Source organism: Amblyraja radiata, chromosome 35 (assembly GCF_010909765.2).
Source record: "Amblyraja radiata isolate CabotCenter1 chromosome 35, sAmbRad1.1.pri, whole genome shotgun sequence".
Taxonomy (NCBI): Eukaryota; Metazoa; Chordata; class Chondrichthyes; order Rajiformes; family Rajidae; genus Amblyraja; species Amblyraja radiata.
This window is the reverse complement of record NC_045990.1, coordinates 12,732,731-12,755,596: the sequence shown is the minus strand read 5'-3', so window position 1 is coordinate 12,755,596 and position 22,866 is coordinate 12,732,731.

The following is a 22,866-nucleotide window of genomic DNA, read 5'->3' as shown; positions in this document are numbered from 1 at the left end:
AATTATTGACTGCATTGGCATTATCCAAAATGAATTGAGGATGTGCATGAAGAGCTAATGCGGAGAATTAAGAAAGGCGAAGATGAAACTGAGAAGAAGTTTGAGGCTGTGAATGTAATTGTTTCTTCACATGGAACCGAAATAAAAGACATGGAAACAGTGGTTCAACAAATGGCTGAAGATATGCAGGGAATGAAGATAGAACTAGACAGCCTCAAGAGTCAACTGGCGAAAGTCTCAGATAAATGCCTCGATCTTGAAGCTCGCTCACAACGCCAAAATCTGCGAATATTGGGAGTAACAGAAGGGGCAGAGGGGAACAATGCTCGTGAGTTCACTGCCAACCTAATCAAACATGTACTCAATCTACCTGTGGAACCGGAAATTGAAGTGGCACATTGAATACCTAGATTTAAGCCAAGAGCACAAGCAGATCCAGCCCACCCACGACAGATCATAGTCAAACTTCGGGACATTTCAGCACTTGAAGAGCTGATGAAAAAAATCAAATATGGAGTGAAGATGACCTTTGGAAAAGACACCATTAAACTCCTTCGGGATTATCCCTTTGAGATCGTTCAAAAGAGAAAAAAGTTTGAACAGACAAGACAGATTCTCTATGGAGTTAAAGATGTTAGATGTGGTGTTTTTTATCCGGCCAGAATGCGCATTACTTTCAAGGGGAAAGAGAAAACTTTCACTAACTTGGACGCATCTTATAAATATGCCAAAGAGATTGTCGCAATCGCAGAAACAGAAGATTAATCACACCAGCGTGGATAATTTCTTGCCTATCATTATCTCACAGAGAACACCCGAAGACAAAGGAAGAAACAACACTCTCTAAAAGTTTAAAATGGAAGCAAATTTCCACGTGCGTTTGTCTAGACATCTTATCTCCTTTGGACGCTTTGGAATTTAACTCAAGGACATCCTCTGTTCAAAATGAAGGAAAGACTGATAAGCTAACCAAAGATGAACAACAGGGCCGAATGTGGAAAACACCCCAAGTACGAATGGCGAATTAAGATTTTAAAACAGTTTTACAAAATATAGAGAATTAATAATAACTAACAATACTAATATCGAAATATAAATGGAAACTAACCTGAACTATATAATGGGTAAAATGTAATAATCTGCTTATAAGACTGACTAGCTCGTATATAGAGATGACAAATTTTAGAATTAAAGTAGATAATACTGAAAGGTTAAGTGATATGTAGTTCGTGTGAAGAAGGGAGGAGACTCAGGCACCTGGCATAATTCCAGGAGCCTGTTTCTGGTTAACCCTTACAGCTAACAGCTTACTTTTTATCAAAGATACAACTAACTATAAATAATTAGTAGATGAAAGTGTTAGATAAATAAATTTCACAGTAGCTGAACACAGATCGGATACTGGCTGAATGAAATATATATATATATATATATATATATATATACTGATATAGATAATGCAACGGGTGAAATTTAGCTGAATTTGAAGTGGCACCGCCTTCTTAGGGATAGAATAATAAAAGGAGCAGAGCTAACAATACATCATCAAGTTCGGAAGTCGAATAAATGTCGGACCTCACAGACGCGTGGGACATGCATTACAATGTCGAACACTTCAGACACTGTAATTTTACCGGTCAAATTTTTTTTTTATCACAATATGTCACTATTATGTGGTTTTTTTTCAAGGAAAATCGCAAAAGGGATCTACCAAGGAAGTTAATAATATAAACGCCCCCCAGAGTCCTGAGGTACGGATGCACCGTAATAAATAAAGGTACTAAAATCAGAGAAAATGCAAGATGATAAACAAAAGAAAATGGGAGGAATCGCACTGTGTAGCTGGAATATAAGGGGTATTAATGAACCATTTAAAAGGGGCAAAATACTAGCTCAGTTGAAGTCATATAACACGGACATTTCGTTTCTACAAGAAACGCACCTTAAACATTAAGACCAGATGAGATTGAGGGCGAAATGGATAGGCCAAACATTTCACTCCTCACATACATCGAAATCCAGAGGGCCGCAATTATTATTCGCAAAGGAATACCATTCAAATCAAAGAACATTATATCAGATAAGGAAGAGAGATACCTTATAGTTACAGGAGAGATTCATGCTACGCCAATCACTTTGGTAAACATATATGCGCCCTGAATCCTGAATACAATCGCAGAATTTAACTACCAAAATGTTATAATTGGAGGAGACTTCAACTGTGCTTTAGATCCGTACTTAGATAAATCGATGCAAAAACAAAGAGGTAATACGAAAACTAAAACTAGTGAACTCTTAAATACATATATAAAAAATACAAATATAGCAGACGTTTGGAGGATCGTGAATCCAACTGGAAGGGAATACTCGTTTTATTCAATGGTACATAAAACATACTCACGTATAGACTACTTCCTAGTGGATACAAAACTAATCCCTTATACTATGAATCCTAAATATCATACCAATACGATTTCAGATCACTCCCCGCTAACTTTCGTTTTAAAATTGGAAGGAATCTCTACGAACAAATCGTTCTGGAGGTTTAACTCGCAAATTCTGAAAGACCCACAAGGGAGTATATATCTAAAAAAACAGATGGACCTATTTTTTGAGATAAATGATACACCAGATATATGGCCCACTTTATTATGGGAATCCTTCAAAGCATTTATTAGAGGAGTCATTATTTCATATCAAGCTTTTCAAAACAAAAAGAATAAAAATGAACAAAGACAATTAGAAGAACAAATCAGACAACTAGATATAGATAATGCTAAAGATCCAACTATGGATAAACATAATAAAATTCTAATACTGAAATTTAAGCTAAATAAATTATTATCAGAGAAGATGATAAGATTATTCCAAATTACAAAACAAGAACGTTTTGAATTTGGGGATAAACCCCATAAACTTATGGCACGCCAACTGAAAAAATGGGGAAAAAGATCATGCAATTTTAAAGATAAAATCAGATAGAGGGGAATTATTAACACTACCTAATGATATTAATAAAAGATTTGCTCAATATTATAAGAATTTATACACATCGAAAACACTAATAGACAATAATAAAGTTTCAGAATTTTTGAACGATTGTAACCTCCCAAAACTAGAATTGAAGGAACAAGAGGAACTGGGAGCACAAATTACAGCTAAGGAAATAGAAGACACAATAAACACACTTAAGAATGGGAAAACACCAGGACCTGACGGATTCAGTAATGAATTGAATACTTTTGTTTGGTATATACACTTTAAAATGGAAACATTTGTGACTGCCAAAATTGATTTCCAAAGGATACTTTATGGTGAGCATCGACTTAAAAGATGCATACTATTCAGTTATCAAAAACAGGAAAGCAGACTATTATCTAAATGGTGGCCGACTAGGATAAGGGGAGATGCAGCGAGACCTGGGTGTCATGGTACACCAGTCATTGAAAGTAGGCATGCAGGTGCAGCAGGCAGTGAAGAAAGCGAATGGTATGTTAGCTTTCATAGCAAAAGGATTTGAGTATAGGAGCAGGGAGGTTCTACTGCAGTTGTACAGGGTCTTGGTGAGACCACACCTGGAGTATTGCGTACAGTTTTGGTCTCCAAATCTGAGGAAGGACATTATTGCCATAGAGGGAGTGCAGAGAAGGTTCACCAGACTGATTCCTGGGATGTCAGGACTGTCTTATGAAGAAAGACTGGATAGACTTGGTTTATACTCTCTAGAATTTAGGAGATTGAGAGGGGATCTTATAGAAACTTATAAAATTCTTAAGGGGTTGGACAGGCTAGATGCAGGAAGATTGCTCCCGATGTTGGGGAAGTCCAGGACAAGGGGTCACAGCTTAAGGATAAGGGGGAATCCTTTAAAACAGAGATGAGAAGAACTTTTTTCACACAGAGAGTGGTGAATCTCTGGAACTCTCTGCCACAGAGGGTAGTCGAGGCCAGTTCATTGGCTATATTTAAGAGGGAGTTAGATGTGGCCCTTGTGGCTAAGGGGATCAGAGGGTATGGAGAGAAGGCAGGTACGGGATACTGAGTTGGATGATCAGCCATGATCATATTGAATGGCGGTGCAGGCTCGAAGGGCCGAATGGCCTACTCCTGCACCTAATTTCTATGTTTCTATGTTTCTATTCAGTACCCATTCTTAAGGATCATCATAGATACCTAAAATGTACTTGGATGGGGCAACAATGGCAGTAAAAATTGTTGCCTAATGGTCTAACATCAGCAGTTGCAAAATTGTTGCCTAATGGTCTCAAATCCTTTTAACTGTTTACCAAGCTATTAAAACCAGCCCTGGCAATATTAAGAAAACAAAAACATATTGTCTTGAAGATATTTTGATAATAGGCAAAACCATGGAATTAGCTAATTCAGCAGTATTAGCTACTAAACATTTATTTGAAACCTTAGCCTTTGTCATACATCCAGATAAATCTAAGTTGATGCCATCCACAACTATGGACTATCTGGGATTCACAATTAACTCAGTCCACATGTCCGTAATGTTGCCAAAAGAAACATCAGTAGAATTGGCACAAACCTGTTACAAATTAATGGTTAACAATCAACCAACCATTCGACAAGTGGCAAGAGTAATTGGGAAATTAGTAGCAGCATTTCCAGCTACCCAGTTTGGACCTTTGCATTATCAAAACTTACAAAGAGTAAAGGTGCAAGCGTTAAAACAACATGCAGGTCACTTTGACCGAACCATGACATTGCCCATTGAAGCAATATCAGAGTTACAATGGTGGAAAGAGAACATTTGGCATAGTTCCAGTCCCATCATTATCAATAACCCACCATTAACAATACAAACAGATGCCAGTGCTCAAGGCTGAGGAGCAACTAATACCATCTAGAATCATCACTACTACAGACACTGGGCATAAACTATTTGGAAATGTTGGGTGCGTTCTATGGTTTAAAAGCATATTGTTCAAATATGCACCATTTGCATGTTCGTTTGCAGATTGACAATACCACAGTGGTGGCCTATATTAACCATATGGGCCGGATAAAATCGATATCATGTGATAATTTGGTCAACACAATCTGACAATGGTGTGCCGACAAACATATTTGGCTATCAGCAACTCACCTACAAGGTAAGCTAAATACAGTAGCAGACACCAGGTCACGCAAGTTCAATGATAACACCGAATGGATGTTAAACCCCCAAGTACTTGCTGAAATTACAAAGCAACATGGAACACCAGATATCGATCTCTTTGCATCCCGACTGAATCACCAGGTACCGATGTATGTTGCTTGGGAACCAGACCCTGAGGCAGCGACGGTGGATGCATTCGCGCTGAACTGGGGGAACTGTTTTTTCAATGCCTTTCCCCCCTTCTGCCTCATCAGTCAGGTACTACGCAAAATACAGATGGACTCTGCTTCAGGCATTTTGGTAGTACCTGACTGACTGATGGTTCCCAGTGGTCCTTGACAGGGTCGTTGAAACACCCATGACCATTCCCAGTGGACCAGAACTATTGATCCACCCTGCATCAGACGAAAGTCACCCATGCAATGACAGAATAAACCTACTGGTTTGCAGATTCTAAAAAGACCTTTGCTGGACCTGGGATTGTCAAATAGGACCATGGACATGATGACAGCATCTCACCGACTTTCCACCAAGAAACAATATCTCTCGAGCATAAGAAAATGGGAAACATACTGCTTGAGAACAGGGACAATCAGCAGATAAACCACCATTACAAATGTACCGGAGTTCCTGGCCAGCCTTCACCACGATGAAAGTCTGAGCTATAGCACTATCGATTGTGCTAGAAGTGCACTGTCAGCCTACCTAAGACAGGCACCAGGACAACAGGCCATAGGGTCCCATCCGCTGGTGGCCAAATTAATGAGAGGGATCTTCAATTCCAACCCCCCTAGACCTAGGTACACCAAGATCTGAGATGTCAGCGTTGTCCTGACATACCTAAGGGGATGGCCACCAGCCAGTTCCCTCACTCTGGAACAGCTAACCCTGTAAACGGTCATGCTGATGGCCTTAGTCTCAGCACAAAGGGTCCAGTCCCTTTACCTACTCAGACTGGACAATATGGTCATAACATCAGACCAAATAACATTCACCATTCAGGAGCTAGTAAAACAGAGCTGGCCAGGAACCTCAGAACTCATTATGGAATTCTGGGCATACTCACCTGATCCCCATTTATGTGTCATGACTCACCTTCTACTATACATCAACACAACCAAAGATTCCCAAGAGAGAGAAAAAGCACTATGATCGGATGTCAAGTCAAACCATCTCTAGATGGCGCAAACAGGTATTGGGAGCTGCTGGAGTGGATACTGATATTTACACATCTCAATCCACCAGGGCAGCATCCACGTCGGCGACTAAAAGAATGGACGTGCCATTAGAACACATCCTGGCAATAGCGGGGTGGTCCATGGAAATAATTTTTCAAATGTTCTACAATAAGCCATTAGCAAAGGTACACAAAATGCTGGAGAAACTCAGCGAGTGCAGAAGCATCTATGGAGCGAAGGAAATAGGCAACGTTTCCGGCCGAAACCCTTCTTCAGACTGATCGGGGGTGGGGGGAGAGGGGGGGGGGGGGGCAGGGACAAGAAAGGAAAAAGGAGGAGGAGCCCAAAGGCTGGGGGATGGGAGCCATTAGCAAAACCTGTTTTATTTGCAGAGAGAATTTTAGACGCTGCAAATATATAATTTAAGCCTTATTCATTGAGCATTATTTTTCTTTGTTATTGTTTTCAAATAAATACCATTATTGTTTATAAACAAATTCATGTTTGATTGCGATAACATACTTCCTCCCTTGGATGACTTCGGCAGCGAGTGAAGTATGAACTGTTACACGGTTTGAAATCACAGAGCTTTAAAATCTTCACGTAGTCACTCACGTGACTCCGAAGTAAAATAGTAAGATTAAACGAGAACTTACCAGTTTGAAGTTTGATCTTTATTTTATGAGGAGTTACGATGAGGGATTACGTGCCCTCCGCTCCCACCCTCAATTATAGAGATCAACTCGTAACTTAATTCTCCTTATCTTTACTATGTTTATTTCAATTATTGTGTTGTTTCTGTGATTCCACACCGCTGCTTTGAAGCATGCTGGCGGGGTCTTCACATAATCCCTCATCGTAACTCCTCATAAAATAAAGATCAAACTTCAAACTGGTAAGTTCTCGTTTAATCTTACTATTAGCTCCAATTAGGTAACTAACTAATTATATGCTTTAATTTCAGGTCATCCAAGTAAGATTGTTTCATATTTGTTTCAGAATGCTTCAATCTATAATAACCGAAAATTTCATTCAGTTCTCTTAAAATTTAAGAAAGTTATGGGCTTTTGACTTTCCTTGATCACGGCTTTTGGGTTAATTCGATGGAAAAGCAATAGGGAACAAGATGTTAATTTCCGAGTATGAAAATGCCATAACTGTTTTAATACTGAAGATATGAAAGTGAATTATGTGTCAAATTAAACTTCTTTGTATGCTTTATCTGAAGGGATAAATTGCAGACTTGATTTATAAAATCACAAAATTTCATTGAAAATAGGTGCAGGAGGAGGCCATTCGGCCCTTCGAGCCAGCACCGCCATCCATTGTGATCATGGCTGATCATCTCCAATCAATAACCCGTGCCTGCCTTCTCCCCATATCCCTTGACTCCACTAACCCCGAGAGCTCTATCTATCTGGAAAAATGGCGGTGCACCTGAATGCAGCGGCTTTGCTCTCCCCCGTGTGGATGCTTTTGTTTTTGTCTGTCTTGTCCGTCTGTCTGTGGACCTGCGACTCAAAATATAACCGGCAGGACCTTCTGAGGATTGGGACGCTGTGTAGCGAACTAGAGTTCGCAAGGAGCTCCCACAACGACGATATACCGGCAGAAATCACCCGCCCAGCGGAGTCCGAGTGGATCATCTTACCGAAAGGACGGTGCGGGAGGCGGCGCAGACGGAGGCGGCAGAAGCGCGGTTGTCGAGCCGGCATTCAAGCTAGGCTAAAGAAAGATCCCTACAGACCAGCGCTACCCAGCATCTTTCTGACGAACGCCAGATCGCTCAACAATAAGATGGACGAGCTGGAGCTGATCACTGAAGAAAACAAAACTTTACAAACCTGCTCTCTCATGGTGGTAACTGAGACCTGGCTTCACGCTGGGATCCCGGACGAGGCCATCAGTCTGGTAGGTCGCACAGCATACCGGGCCGACAGGAGCAGTGACTCTGGTAAGAGCAGGGGGGGGGGGGGGGGCTATGTATTTACTCCTATGACAAGTGGTGTACGAATGGAAACGTTGTCGAGAGACATTGTTCACCAGACATGGAGTTTATTACATTGAAATGTCGACCCTTCTACCTGCCGCGGGAGTTCACAGCTGTTGTTATTCTGGCTGTTTATATTCCACCAAGTGCCAACATCAAGCTAGCACTGAACACCCTGCTAGCATCAATCAACAAATTACAGACTGCGCATCCTGATGGGATTTTCATCGTGGCTGGAGATTTCAATCAGGCTAATCTAAAAACTGTCCTCCCTAAATTCCACCAGCATGTCACGTGTCCGACGAGAGGTCAAAATACACTGGATCACGTGTACAGCAACATTAGGGATGGATACAAAGCCTCCTCTCTCCCTCATCTCGGCCAGTCTGACCATCTATCACTCTTTCTCACCCCGGCATACAGACCTCTCATTATGAGAACCAAGCCCAGTGTGAGAAGCATAAAGACTTGGCCCGAGGGCGCTGCCGCCCAACTTCAGGACTGTTTTGAGCGCACCGAGTGGGACTTGTTTGCAAACCAGGACATACATGAATATACATCCACAGTCGTGTTCTATATACAGAACTGTATTGACAACGTCACTGTCAACAGGGAGGTCAGGTGCTACCCAAACAATAAACCATGGATGACCAGGGATGTCAGGAACCTGCTGAGAGAACGGAACTCAGCCTTTAGATCTGGCAGTGATGAATTGTACAGCACTGCCAGATCTAAACTAAAGAGAGCCATTAAGGAGGCAAAGACAGCCTATGGAAGAAGGATAGAGGGGTATTTCAACGAGAGGGACCCTCGGCGTGTCTGGTAGGGCATTCAGCAACTCACGAACTATAAGGGCAAGGGGGGGCCGATCATCTGCAGCAGTAACAACTCGCTAGCTGAGGAGCTCAACCATTTTTTCGCCCGGTTTGAGCTGAATGAGGCAGAGCCTGCACCTGCAGCCGCACCCAGCACTGACAACCCGCCACTCGCTGTGAGTACGGAGGACGTCAGAAGAACACTCCGCAGGGTCAACCCCAGGAAGGCTGCTGGCCCAGATGGCATCCCAGGGAGAGTATTGCGGGACTGTGCAGACCAGTTAGCGGAGGTTTTTAGCAAAATCTTTAACCTCTCTCTGTTAACGTGCACTGTCCCTAAATGCTTTAAAACTGCTACCATCGTGCCTGTACCCAAAACAACATTCATTAAGAGCTTGAATGACTATAGACCTGTTGCTCTCACTTCGACCGTGATGAAATGTTTTGAACGGCTGGTCCTGGCCCACATTAAGTCCTCACTCCCACCCACCCTGGATCAGCATCAATTTGCGTATAGAGCAAATAGGTCAACGGAAGATGCCATCAACACAGCTCTACATTCTGCACTGACACATCTGGAGCGTCCTGGCTCATATGTGAGGATGTTATTTGTAGATTTTAGTTCTGCATTTAATCTAATCATCCCCAGCAGAATGGTGGACAAACTGTCTGATCTGGGTGTTAATGCAATAACATGCGGATGGATTAAGGACTTTCTAACAGATCGCCCACAGACTGTCAGGATGGGGTCCAATTACTCCCCAGTCCTGACGCTCAGCACAGGAGCGCCACAAGGTTGTGTGCTGAGTCCCATCTTGTATACAATATACACTTATGACTGTATACCAACACACAATACAAATAGGATCATTAAGTTTGCGGACGACACGACTGTGGTGGGACTGATAAACAACAACGACGAATCTGCCTACAGGGATGAAGTCCAAAAACTGACTGTCTGGTGTACCAAAAACAACCTGGTACTCAATCCATCGAAGACGAAAGAGCTGGTGGTTGACTTCAGGAGGAAGAGGAGAGAGCAACCTGCTCCTTTATACATCAAAGGAGACATGGTGGAGAGAGTCACTGGCTTTAAGTTCCTGGGAATAAACATCTCCCAGGACCTTAAATGGCAAATGAACACCGTCACTCTCGTGAAGAAGTCACATCAGCGGCTGTATTTCCTGAGGTCTCTGCGGAGAGCAAACGTCTCGCAGCCGCTGCTGTTGTCCTTCTACCGATGCGCCGTGGAGAGTATCCTCTCCTATGGAATCCTGGTGTGGTTTGCTAGCTGTACTGTGGCTGAGAGGAGGGCATTGCAGGGAATTATAATAACTGCGCAGAACATTACAAACGCCCAACTGCCCTCCTTGGATGACATATATAGGGCCCGATGCTTGCGCCGGGCCACAAATATCAAGCAGGACACATCCCACCCTGCCAACCACCTTTTTACTCTGCTACCCTCTGGGAAGCGATTCAGGACTCTGAAGGCTCGCACCGGTAGACTAAAGAATAGTTTCTACCCATGTGCGATAAAAGAGCTAAATTCCAACAGAGAATGCTGGGGAAGCAAAATGTAATTCTAAGAAATGCCGCCAAATTCTTTTAAATTCTTTTAAATTCTTTTAAAATACCTATTTATTTTTTACTAATAAGTGTACATATGTGTCAATGGTTGTCGTGTTTGTATTTTTTTAACCGGAGGAGATGTAATGGAATTTCGTTGCACAGTATTGTGCAATGACAATAAACGTATTCATTCATTCATAACTATCTCTTAAATCCATCCAGTGACTTGGCCTCCACTGCCCTCTATGGCAGGGAATTCCTTAAATTCACAACTCTCTGGTTGAAAACGTTTTTTCTCACCTCAGTCTTAAATGACCTCCCCTTTATTCTAAGACTGTGGCCCCTGGTTCTGGACTAGCCCAACACTGGGAACATTTTTCCTGCATCTAGCTTGTCCAGTCCTTTTATAATTTTATATGTTTCTATAAGATATCCCCTCATCCTTCTAAACGCCAGTGAAAACAAGCTTAATCTTTTCAATCTTTCCTCATATGACAGTCCCGCCATCCCAGGGATCAATCTCGTGTACCTACGCTGCACTGCCTCAATCACAAGGATGTCCATCCTCAAATTAGGAGACCAAAACTGTGGTCTCACCAGAGCCCTATACAACTACAGAAGAACCTCTTTACTCCGATACTGAAATCCTCTTGTTATGAAGGCCAACATTCCATTAGCTTTCTTCACTGCCTGCTGTACCTGCACGGCAACTTTCAGTGACCGGTGTACAAAGACACCCAGGTCTCGCTGTACCTCCCCATTACCTAACCTAACCCCATTGAGATAATAATCTGCTCCCTTGTTTTTGCTGCCAAAGTGGATAACCTCACAATTATCTATATTATACTGCATCTGCCACGCATCTGCACACTCACTCAACCTGTCCAGGTCACCTGCAACCTCCGAACACCCTCTTCACAGTTCACACTGCCACCCAGCTTTGTGTCATCCACAAACTTGCTAGTGTTGCTCCTAATTCCCTCTTCCAAATCATTAATATATATGGTAAATAGTTGCGGCCCAAACACCGAGCCTTTCGGCACGCCACTCGCCACTGCCTACCATTCTGAAAAGGACCTGTTCACTCCTACTCTTTGCTTCCGGTCAACCAACCAATTTTCTATCCATGTCAACACCCTACCCCCAATACCATGTGCTCTAATGTTACTCACCAGTCTCCTGTGCGGGACCTTATCAAAGGTTTTCTGAATGTCTAGATACACTACATCCACTGACACCCCTTCATCCATTTTACTTGTCGCATCCTCAAAAAATTCCAGATTAGTCAAGCAAGATTTCCCTTTCATAAATCCACGTTGACTTGGACTAATCCTTTTACTGCTATCCAAATGCCCCATTATTACCTCTTTAATAATTGACTCCAGCATCATTCCCACCACAGGTCAGGCTAACTGGTCTGTAATTCCCTGTTTTCTCTCTCGCTCCTTTCTTGAAAAGTGGGATAACTGTAGCTATCCTACAATCCACAGGAACTGATCCTGAATCTATTGAACATTGGAAAATGATCACCAATGCGTCCACTATTTCTAGAGCCACCTCCCAGAGGACCTTGGGATGCAGACCATCAGGTCCAGGGGATTTATCATCCTTCAGTCCCATTAGCCTACCCAATACTATTTCTCGCCTGATAAAAATGTATTTCAGTTCCTCTACCCCCTTAGATCCTCTGTCCTCCAGTACGTCTGTGAGATTGTTTGTGTCTTCCTTAGTGAAGACAGATCGAAAGTACCTATTCAACTCTTCTGCCATTTCCTTGAGATGAGAAAAACATTTTTCATGCAGAGAGTGGTGAATCGCTGGAACTCTCTGCCACAGAAGGTAGTTGAGGCCAGTTCATTGGCTATATTTAAGAGGGAGTTAGATGTGGCACTTGTGGCTAGAGGGATCAGGGGGTATGGAGAGAAGGCAGGTATGGGATAGTGAGTTGGATGATCAGCCATGATCATATTGAATGGCGGTGCAGGCTCGAAGGGCCCAATTGCCTACTCCTGCACCTATTTTCTATGTTTCTATGTTTCCTTGTTGCCCATAATAATTTCACCCGTGTCTGCCTTCAAGGGACCCACATTTGACTTTGCTACTCTTTTTCCCTTAAAATATCTAAAGATCTATTGAACAACCCTGCATTCAAACCATCTCTTATCGACAAAACATATAAACAATGTGATAGACTGGGGATTAGGAAAGTAGGAGATATGTATGAATTGGGCAAATTGTTATTATTTCAACAATTAAAATTAAAATTTAAACTGAAGGATAATCAATATTTCAAATATATACAGATATGTGACTTTATGAAGAAATATACACATAGATTTCAAACTATATTTTTAGACCCTTTAGAAAAAGCAATGAATATTAAGGCTGATTCACAAAAATTAATATCATACTTTTATAATAATATATTAAATAGAGAATTACCCTCAACAGAGGCACTAAGAGAAGATTGGGAACATGAACTAATGAGAAAGATCCCAAAGGATAGATGGGAAAAGTGTCTGATGAACACACATAATTGTTCCATTAATGAAAGACATAATTTAATTCAATTCAAACTATTACTTATACTATATTATTCAAAAACAAGGTAGAATAAATTTTACCCAAATGTCTCTCCCAGATGCGATGTTTGTTTCAAAATGCCAATATAACACATTCATTTGTAGGATGTACAAAGTTGAATACATTTTGGAGCGATATATTTGATATATTTACAAAGCTTTTCAAGTCAAGAATAGAACCTAATACGGAATGGATTATATTTGGAATAATAGTAGAAGATATCAATTAAAATAAAAACCAAAAAGTTTTTTTTAATTATGGGTTAATAATTGGAAAGAAATTGTTACTTAAGTTTTGGAAAAATACAGCTATTCCAACTGTTAAAATGTGGATTAGGAATATGATGGACATAGCACGCCTTGAAGAAATGAGACTCCGACTAATAGATAAATATGACCAATTCTTAAGGAGTTGGTCCCTTTTATCGACTTTTTGGAATCATGTGATGCAGCGGTACTGTAAAGATTACTGATTTCAGGTCAGGTCATGGATAGATTTACATCTATTATTTTTTTGTGTGTCTGTGTGTGGGTATGTGTGTGGGGGGCGGGGGTGGGGGAAACTTTTAAAATCTTTACCCTGTAAGGAGAACCCGACCTTTTCTCTGTCGGGTCTCCGTTGTCGTTGGGGCCGAGCACCGTGGAGCGGCCTCCAACCGGAACGACCTGGGGCTCCAGTTGCGGAGCTGCGGACCTACTTACCATCGTAGAGCTGGCCTAGTTCGGAGCGGGAGGAGCTGTGGTGGCGCTCGACTGCGACCCGACCTTGGAGATTCGGAGGCTTACCGCAGGTCTGGTGGACGGTAACACTGGGAGCCCGCGGATCCCTGCTGGGAGACCGCTTTTCAGGGCTTCTGCAACGCCAACTTCTCCCGCCCGAGTTGTGGGGTTGAAGAGTGCCTGGAGCGGGGCCTTACATCATCGCCCGGCGCGGCTTCGAATGGCCGCGGGACACTTACCATCGCCCGCCGGGGGCTTTAACTCTGACATCGGGAGGGGAATGGGGAGTGCAGGGGAGAGATAAGTCTTTGCCTTCCATCACAGCGAGGAGGAGATGCGCTATGATGGATGTTTGTGTAAATTGTGTTGTGTCTTGGTTCTTTTTCTTGTGTAGACTGCAGAAACAACATTTCGTTTGAACCTCAATGAGGTTCAAATGACAAATAAATTGTATTGTATTGTATTGTATCTCCGAATAAAGATTTGAAAATTTCTCTTTTAAGGGTCTTTTTCTCCTATTTCTACTTTCCACTTTTTCTTTTCTTATACACACACTTCACGTTTTTCTATTTTCTACTATCTATTTTTTCCCTTTTTCTCCTCTCCAATTTTTTCTTTTTTTTTCCTTCTTCTTGTCTTTTTTATTTCCTTTTCAAACACATAAAACTAGAAGTTGTACATAGAATGTATAATTATGTTATGACATAGTTGGCACCTAAAATTAGGTCCCACTGTATTGTTTTGTATTGTACTAACTTCTAATAAAATGTAAAAAAAAAAAAAAATGTAAAAAAAAAAATATATATCTAAAGAAGCTTTTACTGTCCTTTACATTCCTGGCCAGCTTCCCCTCGTACTTCATCTTTTCAGCCCGTATTGCCCATTTTGTTTCCTTCTGTTGTCCTATGAAAGTTTCCCAATCCTCGGGCTTACGGCTACTCTTTGCTGTGTTATACATCTTTTCTTTGAGTTTTATTCTATCCCTAACTTATCTTGTCAGCCCCGGTTGCCTCCTACTCCCCTTGGAATCGTTCTTCCTTTTTGGAATGAAATGATCCTGGGTCTTCCGGAATGATGCCGGAAAACTTACAAAATTCTTAAGGGGTTGGATTGGCTAGATGCAGGAAGATTGTTCCCGATGTTGGCGAAGTCCAGAACAAGGGGTCACAGTTTAAGGATAAGGGGGAAATCTTTTAGGACCGAGATGAGGAAACATTTTTCACACAGAGTGGTGAATCTCTGGAATTCTCTGCCACAGAAGGTAGTTGAGGCCATTTCATTGGCTATATTTAAGAGGGAGTTAGATGTGGCCCTTGTGTGATCAGGGGGTATGGAGAGAAGGCAGGTACAGGATACTGAGTTGGATGATCAGCCATGATCATATTGAATGGCGGTGCAGGCTCGAAGGGCTGAATGGCCTACTCCTGCACCTATTTTCTATGTTTCTATGTTTCTATGCTGATAAATTCGTGCCATTGCAGTTCCACCATAATTCCTGCTAGGATCCATTTACAGTCTACCTTGGCCAGCTCCCCTCTCATGCCTTCATAGACCCCTTTGTTCAACTGCATCACTACCACTTCTGATTTAACGTTCTCCTTCGCAAATTGCAGATTAAAACTAATCATATTATGATCATTACCTCCAAGCAGTCCCTTTACCTCGAATTCACTTATCATATCTGGTTCATTGGACAACACTAAATCCAGAATTGCCTTTTCTCTGGTAGGCTCCATTACAAGCTGCTCTAAGAATCCATCTCGGTGGCATTCTACAAACTCTCTTTCTTGGGGTCCTGAACCAACCTGATTTTCCCAGTCTACCTGCATATTGAAAACCCCCATCACCACAATGGCATTACCTTTGTTACATGCCAGTTTTAACTCCTGCTGCAACTTAAACAATGCATCCAGGCTACTATTTGAGGGTCTGTAGATAACAACAATTAGTGTCTTCTTGCCTTTACAATTCCTCAACTCAATCCACAGTGACTCTACCTCGTCAGTCCCAATGTCTTCCCTCACAAGGGACTGAATTCTCTCCCTCACCAGTGGATCTACCCCCCCCCCCCTCCTATGTCCTTTCTATAGGATATACTAGACTAAGTGGGACCCGCTGGGTCCCATGTTCACATGGGAGGGCTGATCCCCCGACGCAAGATTCCACCTCTCCATCAATTCCAATATCGGTGGCCAGTGATATTCTGGAGTGCTGGTATGTGTTCTTGGGATGGCAGCTCAGTCCCTCAAGCCTGATCTGCTGGCAACCAACTCACGGCAGTTGACTCAAGACTATTCCGTGAAATTCCATTTCAAGCAGGGTGCAAGGCCACGAAATTCAAATCCATGTTCCTACCATTTCAAGCAAGGTGCAAAGCCACCAAATTCAAGTGCAGTTTCATACCACTTCAAGCTGGATCCATGGCCACCAAATTCAAATCCATGTTCCTACCATTTCAAGCAGGGTGCAAAGCCACCGAATTCAAGTGCAGTTTCATACCACTTCAAGCTGGATCCACGGCCACCAAATTCAGTGCAGTTTCATACCACTTCAAGCAGCATACAAGGCTGCCAAATTCAAGTGCAGTTTAATTCCACTTCAAGCAGGGTCGAAGGCCACCAAATTCAAATGCAGCTTCATACCATTTCATGCAGGGTGAAACCACCATAAAGCCACACCAAACTCACAGTTCAGTAGACATTCAGTGTGTTCAGTTGATTTACAGCTCAGAGATTCATGACGTCTCCCTCCCCATCATGCAGAGACTGAGCCACACCCACACTTCCGGGTGTTATAACCCCTCCCCCTCCCACCGGAGAAGGTGTGGCTTTCAGGGCGTGATTGACAGGAGAGATTCTCAACACTAATAACACTTTTATTTTTCATTGATGGGAAGAATTCTCTGCATCTGCTTAGCGGGGGGACTGAGTAAGATGGCCAAAAATCACAGCCGTACGTGGTAGCATTTTATCTTAAATCAATATACAGTGCAAACAGGAAGTGCATTTGCAGTAGTGCCTTTTAACTTCAAGCCAAAACAACCAAGCCACCATTTGCAGTAAGTAGCGCCTTTCAACTTCAAGCCAAAGCACCCAAATAACCATTTGCACGTAGTGCCTTTTACTTCAAACGAACCATATTTTCATTTTCAAACCACTTAAAGGGTACTCACAGTTGTGCAGACATTTGTTCAGTGTTATTCAGAGATCATAGAGATGTGACCCTTGGCTTCACCCATTATGCAGAGAGCGAGGCACACCACCTCCTGGCTTTATGGTCCCCTCCCTTCCCTCCAGCAGGTGCAGCAGAGAGAATGGTGATTTTTAAACTTCAAGCTAAAGCTCCCAAGCCACCTTTTGCAGTTAGTGCCTTTCAACTTTAAACCAAAGCTCCCAAGCCACCTTTTGCAGTACGAAGTGCCTTTCAATTTCAAGCCAAATCACTCAAGCCATTATTTGCAGTAAGTAGTGCATTTCAACTTCAAGCCAAAGCACCCAAGCCACCATTTGCAGTAAGAAGTGCCTTTCAACTTCAAGCCAAATCACCCAAGCCATCATTTGCAGTAAGTAGTGCCTTTCAACTTCAAGCCAAAGCACCCGCCATCATTTGCAGTAAGTAGTGCCTTTCAACTTCGAGCCAAAACACCCAAGCCATCATTTGCAGTAAGTAGTGCCTTTCAACTTCAAGCAAAGCACCCAAGCCACCATTTGCAGTAAGTAGTGCCTTTCAACTTCAAGCCAAATCACCTGCCATCATTTGCAGTAATTAGCGTCTTTCAACTTCGCCAAATAACCCAAGCCACCATTTGCAGTAAGTAGTGCCTTTCAACTTCAAGCCAAAACACCCAAGCCGCCATTTGCAGTAAGTAGTGCCTTTCCATTTCATGCCACAATGTGCAGTAAGTAGTGCCTTTCAACTTCAAGCCAAATCACCCACCAGCATTTGCAGTAATTAGTGCCTTTCAACATCAAGGCAAATCACCTGCAACCATTTGCAGTAATTAGTGCCTTTCAACTTGAAGCCAATACACCCAAGCTATCATTTGCAGAAAGTAGTGCCTTTCAACTTCAAGCAAAGCACCCAAGCCACCATTTGCAGTCTTTCAACCTCAAGCCAAAGCACCCAAGCCACCATTTGCAGTAAGTAGTGCCTTTCAACTTCAAGCCAAAGCTCCCAAGCCACCATTTGCAGTAAGTAGTGCCTTTCAACTTCAAGCCAAAGCACCCAAGCCACCTTTTGCAGTAGGTAGTGCCTTTAAACTTTGTCAAAGCACCCGCCCTCATTTGCAGTAAGAAGTGCCTTTTAACTTCAAGCCAAATCACCCACCACCATTTGCAGTGCCTTTCAACTTCAAGCCAAAGCACCCAAGCCACCATTTGCAGTTAGTGCCTTTCAACTTCAAGCCAAAGCTCCCAAACCACCATTTGCAGTAAGTAGTGCCTTTCAACTTCAACCCAAACCCTCAACTTCAAGCCAAAACACCCAAGCCACCATTTGCAGTAAGTAGTGCCATTCAACGTCATGCCACAATTTGCAGTAAGTAGTGCCTTTCAACTTCAAGCCAAATCACCCACCAGCATTTGCAGTAATTAGTGCCTTTCAACTTCAAGCCAAATCATCTACCACCATTTGCAGTAATTAGTGCCTTTCAACTTCAAGCCAAAGCTCCCAAGCCACCATTTGCAGTAAGTAGTGCCTTTCAACTTCAAGCCAAAGCTCCCAAACCACCATTTGCAGTAAGTAGTGCCTTTCAACTTCAACCCAAACCCTCAACTTCAAGCCAAAGCTCCCAAACTACCATTTGCAGTAAGTAGTGCCTTTCAACTTCAACCCAAACCCCCCCCAAACAACCATTTGCAGGCAGTGTTTTTTGAATTCAAACTAACCATATTTTCATTTTCAAACCACATTATGGGTACTCACAGCTGTGGAGACATTTGTTCAGTGTCATTCAGAGCTCTGATTGAGGCACACCACTTGCAGAGACTGGTTGAGGCATACCACTTCCTGGTTTCATAGTCCCTCCCCCTCCCACCAGCAGGAGCAGCAGAGATAATGGGGAATTATGTAAAAACATTAATATCTCTGTCATTTTTCATCGACGGTAAAAATCCTCAGCATACCTATGGCGGAGGGGGGCTCTGAGCGAGGTGGCCAAAAATGACGGCCGTAGGTGATGGCGTTCTCTCGGAAATCGCAGCACAGTTTGCCAAAACCGGTCAAGAACAGACTTTCAGTAATATAGATAACCCTGAATATTAAGTTCCCAGGCCCGATCGTCCTGCAGCCACGTCTCAGTAATCCCCACAATGTCATATCTACCAACCTCTAAATGAGCCTCAAGCTCATCTACTTTACTTCTTATACTTTGCGCATTCATATACCATACTTTTAATTCCTTACGCATCTCACCTTTCACATCGATCCTTATTACACTTGGCCATACGCTCCTATCCTTGTTCTCATGCTGCATGCGGAGATGGGAAGAAATATCTTCACAGTGGGTGGAGAACCTTTGCCATCCTCTCACCAAGTGGGTTTTACAGGCTCAGTGTTTTCAGACAGAGATGGATATCAAGGATATGGGGAAAATAGGGTCAGTACAAAAAAATGGTCCTGAGGTTGAGGGTTGGTCATGGTCCAACTGAATGTTAGAATAGGTGCAAGGGGTCGACTGGCCTTGTCCAGCAACCATGTTTATTCCTGTCACATAAACTCAATGTGCTCTGAGTGCAATGTCTGCAAATAAATCTGCAGTTTTCGTACTTACTACTTCTCTGTTCCATATCCCTGGGAATACACGGCTGCTGAGATGCCAACAATAACCAGGGGGCAACCGCAGCCAAACAAGTACTTGTACGTTGGTCTCAGACTCTTTGCATTGAAGACTTTCACCAGCATGAGGTAAAGCTGCACACCTTCCAGGAGCATCCAGGAAAAACAGGCCAGGAAGAAATAATGCAGGAATCCAGCGATGACGGCAATAAGATTCTGGAAGTGATGCAAGAGAACAACAAGGGATTAATGAGCTTGAGCTGGGCTGCACAGGGTGGTACACTGGCTGGTTCATTGGGTTGATACACTGGGCCTGCGCGCTGAGTCAGTATATTGGGTTGGTATACTGGGCCAGTACACTAGGTCATTACACTGGATCAGTGCACTGGGCCAGGATACTTGGTTGGTTTACACTGCAGTTTCAGTTTAGTTTATTGTCACGTGTACCAAGGTACAGTGAAAAGCTTTTGTTGCATGCTAACCAGCCGGCTGAAAGACAATACATGATTACAATTAAATCTGTACACTGAGACATTCGCAGTGTGTGGATAAATGATAAGGGATATAAGGGATAATGCATTGGTACGAAGATACATTTCACTGCCCACTCAAGTTAGACTAACTGCCTGTAGTTTCCTATCATCTCCCTTGCTCCATTTCTAAAGTAGCATGGATTCTGTTTGGTGCCCTCCAAAGTGGCAACTCCATTATGTTGAATTCTGGAGACAGCACCAATTCACACACTATTTTCATTATGACTTCTGTTGGTCTGTTTCCGTGCTGGATGGCGTTCTGTAAGTTTTGTCGTTTATATTGATCCACGCCTTCCTCATCACCAGACTGCAATCAGTCCAGATTGCAACAACACTTGCTCCTCGATGGCCATCAACACAGGGCACCTCAGGGCGGTGAGCTCAGTCCCCTGCTCTACTCCCTTATTTCTACTGTGAAATTCTTACATGGCAGCCATAACAGCTCTGCAAACACAGAACTCATAGGTAATACAATAAACAAAAGTTCATTAAATCACAAAAAAACAATATTAGTTCGAAACAAAAACTGAAATTACTTGGTGCAATCAAGACAGTTCATAGTTTGTAGTTTAGTTGGAGTTTGTGGTGTTCAAAAGCCTGAAGGTTGTTGGGAAGAAGCTGTTCCTGAACAGCCTGAGGCCATAGTTTCAGACTCCCAAACCTTTTCCCAATGGGGGAAGTGAAATGAGAGTGTGGCCAGGTGGTGTGGGTTCTTGATAATACTGGCTGCCTCTTTGAGGCAACGCCTCCTATAGATCACTTCAATGGTGGGGAGGTCAGTACCCATGATGGACCAGACTGTGTTCACCATTATTGTGTTCTCCTTCCTTCCTAGGTGTTCAAATTGCAGAATCAGTCCATAACGCAACCAGTCAACTTCAGGAAAGCTATGGATCCATGAAACTGTCTTCATTAACGGGACAACAGAACAAAGAGTCAACAGCAGACACAAAATGCTGGAGTAACTCAGCGGGACAGGCAGCATCTTTGGAGAGAAGGGATAGGTGTCAGGATGAAGGTTCTCGACCCGAAACTCACCCATTCCTTCTCGCCAAAGATGCTGCCTGTCCTGGTGAATTACTCCAGCATTTTGTGTCTACCTTCGATTTAAACCAGCATCTGCAGTTCTTTCCTACACAAAGAGTCAACGGCTTCAGTTTCCTGGACGTGTGTATCTGTGAAGGCCTGTCCTGGGCCCAGTGTATTGATGCATCACAAAGAAAACTCATCATTGTCTTTACTTCCTCAGTAGATTGAAGAGATTCGCTATGTTGAATACTTTTTTGAATTCTCTTCTATGGCAGGGAGCACTCTAACATAGTTATAACCATATAAAAATTACAGCACGGAAACAGGCCATCTCGACCCTTCACTTCCGTGCCGAACACTTATTTTCCCTTAGTCCCATCTACCTGCACTTAGACCATAACCCTCCATTCCTTTCCCGTCCATATACCTATCCAACTTATTTTTAAATGATAAAATCGAACCTGCCTCCACCACTTCCACTGGAGTTATAGAGTCATACAACATGGAAACAGGGCCTTCGGCCCAATAGCATATTCCAGCCAACTTGCTTCATCGGCATTAGTCCCATGAGCCAGTGATATTAGAAAATAGACAATAGACAATAGGTGCAGGAGTAGGCCATTCGGCCCTTTGAGCCAGCAGCACTATTGGTGCCCTCCAAAGTGGCAACTCCATTATGTTGAATTCTGGAGACAGCATCAATGCACTCACTATTTTCATTATGACTTCCGTTGGTCTGTTTCCGTTCTGGATGACGTTCTGTAAGGTTTGTCGTTTATATTGATCCACGACTTCCTCATCACCAGACTGCAATCAGTCCAGATTGCAACAACACTTGCTCCTCGATGGCCATCAACACAGGGCACCTCAGGGCGGTGAGCTCAGTCCCCTGCTCTACTCACTTATTTCTACTGTGAAATTCTTAAATGGCAGCCATAACAGCTCTGTAAACACAGAACTCATAGGTAATACAATAAACAAAAGTTCAATAAATTACAAAAAAAACAATATTAGTGCAAAACAAAAACTGAAATTACTTGGTGCAATCAAGACAGTTCATAGTTTGTAGTTTAGTTGGAGTTTGTGGTGTTCAAAAGCCTGAAGGTTGTTGGGAAGAAGCTGTTCCTGAACAGCCTGAGGTCATAGTTTCAGACTCCCAAACCTTTTCCCAATGGGGAAGTGAAATGAGAGCATGGCCAGGTGGTGTGGGTTCTTGATGATACTGGCTGCCTCTTTGAGGCAACGCCTCCTATAGTTCACTTCAATGGTGGGGAGGTCAGTACCCATGATGGACCAGGCTGTGTTCACCATTATTGTGTTCTCCTTCCTTCCTAGGTGTTCAAATTGCCGAACCAGTCCATAACGCAACCAGACAACTTCAGGAAAGCTACGGATCCATGAATCTGTCTTCATTAACGGGACAACAGAACAAAGAGTCAACAGCAGACACAAAATGCTGGAGCAACTCAGCGGGACAGGCAGCATCTCTGGAGAGAAGGGATAGGTGTCATTTCAGGTCGAGACCCTTCTTCAGACTGAAGGGTCTC